Below are 3,268 nucleotides of genomic sequence, written 5' to 3' on the forward strand. Positions count from 1 at the left end.
CTCAGAGTCTGAATGGATTGAAGGAATCATCCAACAGTACTAAAGAGGCATCTTCTAAAGAAGAAGCTTATGATCCTGAGAACCCTGCAATAGCAGAGGTGAATTACATGGGTGAACCCTATGGAAACATGTATAATCCCTCATGAAGGAATCATCCAAAATTCTCATGGAAGGATCAACAAAAGCCTCAACAAGGCTTTAACAATGGTGGAAGAAACAGGTTTAGCAATAGCAAGCCTTTTCCATCATCCACTCAGCAAAAGACAGAGAGTTCTGAGCAAGATCCATCTAGCTTAGCAAACATAGTCTCTGATCTATCTAAGGCCACTCTAAGTTTTATGAATGAAATAAGATCCTCCATTAGAAATTTGGAGGCACAAGTGGGCCAGCTGAGTAAAAGAGTCACTGAAACTCCTCCTAGTACTCTCCCAAGCAATACAGAAGAGAATCCAAAAAGAGAGTGCAAGGCCATTGATTTAACCATCATGGCCGAACCTACAAGGGAGGGAGAGGACGTGAATCCCAGTGGGGAAGACCTCCTGGGACGTCCAGTGATCAACAAGGAGTTTTCCTTTGAGGAACCAAAGGAATCTGAGGCTCATCTAGAGACCATAGAGATTCCATTGAACCTCCTTATGCCATTCATGAGCTCTGATGAGTATTCTTCTTCTGAAGAGAATGAAGATGTTACTGAAGAGCAAGTTGCCAAGTACCTTGATGCAATCATGAAGCTGAATGCCAAATTATTTGGTAATGAGACTTGGGAAGATGAACCTCCCTTGCTCATCAATGAACTGAGTGATCTGGATCAACTGATATTGCCTCAGAAGAAACAGGATCTGGGAAAGTTCTTAATACCTTGTACCATAGGCACCATGACCTTGGAGAAGGCTCTATGTGACCTTGGATCAGGGATAAACCTCATGCCACTCTCTGTAATAGAGAAACTAGGAATATTTGAGGTGCAAGCTGCCAGGATCTCATTGGAGATGGCAGACAACTCAAGAAAATAGGCTTATGGACAAGTAGAGGACGTATTAGTAAAGGTTGAAGGCCTTTACATCCCTGCTGATTTCAAAATCCTAGATACTGGGAAGGATGAGGATGAATCCATCATCCTTGGAAGACCCTTCTTAGCCACAACAAGAGCTGTGATTGACGTGTACAGAGGAGAATTGATCCTTCAACTGAATGAGGACAACCTTGTGTTTAAAACTCAAGGATCTCCTTCTGTAACCATGGAGAGGAAGCATGAAAAGTTTCTCTCACTGCAAAGTCAACCAAAGCCCCAACAGTCAAACTCTAAGTTTGGTGTTGGGAGGCCACAACCAAACTCTAAGTTTGGTGTTGGGAGGTCCCAATAATGCTCTGAATATCTGTGAGGCTCCATGAGAGCTCACTGTGAAGCTATTGACATTAAAGAAGCGCTTGTTGGGAGGCAACCCAATGTTATATATTTATTTATTTTCTATTGTTATTTTATTTTTTAGGTTGATGATCATGTGGAGTCACAAAAACTACTGAAAAAATCAAAAACAGAATTAAAAACAGCTCACCCTGGAGGAAGAACTTACTGGCGTTTAAACACCAGTAAAAAGCATCAAACTGGCATTTAACGCCAGAAAGAAGCATCAAGCTGGTGTTAAACGCCAGAACAGAGCATGGAAGTGGCGTTAAACACCAGAAACAAGCAACAAACTGGCGTTTAACGCCAGGATTGCACTACAAGGGTGTTTACATGCCTAATAGGAGCAGGGATGATACATCCTTGGCCCCTCTGGATCTGTGGACCCCACAGGATCCCCACCTACCCCACCTCTTCTTCTCTCCTCTTCACACCTTTTCATAATACTCTTCCTCAAATACCATTCACCAATTACCTCCATTACTCCTCCAAAACCATCATACAACCCACCTACACCACCCACTCAAATTCAAACCATCACTCCTTCCTTTTCACACATCATAACCACCTAAAACCCCCCCTTTGGCCGAACCACTCCCACCTCTCCATCTCATCTATTTTCTTCTTCTTCTACTCCCTCTTCTCTTCTTTTGCTCGAGGATCAGCAAACCTTTTAAGTTTTGTGTGGTAAAAGCATTGCTTTTTGTTTTTCCATAACCATTTATGGCATCTAAGGCCGAAGAAACCTCTAGAAAGAGGAATGGGAAGACAAAAGCTTCCACCTCCGAGTCATGGAAGATGGAGAGATTCATCTCAAGGGTCCATAGCTCAGTAGTAGAGCATTTGACTGCACAACAAGAGAGCCCACTCATGGACCTCAACAAGAGCATGAGGAATTCCCTCACCAAGAAATCCCTGAAATGCCTCAAGGGATACATTTTCCTCCACACAACTATTGGGAGCAGCTAAGGATAGGAGCACCAAAATCACTAAGGATGGAGCACCAAGAGCACTCCATCATCCTCCATGAGATTAGAGAAGATCAAAGAGCTATGAGGGAGGAGCAACAAAGACAAGGAAGAGACATAGAGGAGTTCAAGAGTACCATTGGTTCTTCAAGAAGAGGAAGACGCCACCCTCACTAAGGTGGACCCATTCCTTAATCTCCTTGTTCTTATTTTCCTATTTTTCGTTTACTATGCTTCATGTTTATTTATGTTTGTGTCTTTATTACATGATCATTAGTGTTTAAGTGTCTATGTCTTAAAGCTATGAATGTCCTATGAATCCATCACCTCTCTTAATTGAAAACTGTTCTAAAAACAAAAGAACAAGAAGTACATGGTTTCGAATTCATCCTTGAAACTAGTTTAATTATTTTGATGTGGTGATAATACTTTTTGTTTTCTGAATGAATGCTTGAACAGTGCATATGTCTTTTGATATTGTGGTTTATGAATGTTAAATATGTTGGCTCTTGAAAGAATGATGAAAAAGGAGAAATGTTATTGATAATCTGAAAAATCATAAAATTGATTCTTGAAGCAAGAAAAAGCAGTGAATACAAAAGCTTGCGAAAAAAAAAGAAGAGAAGAAAAATGGCAAAAAAAAAAGAAAGAAAAAGAAAAAGCAAGCAGGAAAAGCCAAAAGCTTTTTAAACCAAAAGGCAAGAGCAAAAAGCCAATAGCCCTTAAAACCAAAAGGCAAGGGTGATAAAAAGGATCCAAGGCTTTGAGCATCAGTGGATAGGAGGGCCTAAAGGAATAAAATCATGGCCTAAGCGGCTAAACCAAGCTGTCCCTAACCATGTGCTTGTGGCGTGAAGGTGTCAAGTGAAAACTTGAGACTGAGCGGTTAAAGTCA

The sequence above is a fragment of the Arachis ipaensis genome, chromosome B1 (assembly GCF_059453495.1).
Source record: "Arachis ipaensis isolate K30076 ecotype BB chromosome B1, ASM5945349v1, whole genome shotgun sequence".
Taxonomy (NCBI): Eukaryota; Viridiplantae; Streptophyta; class Magnoliopsida; order Fabales; family Fabaceae; genus Arachis; species Arachis ipaensis.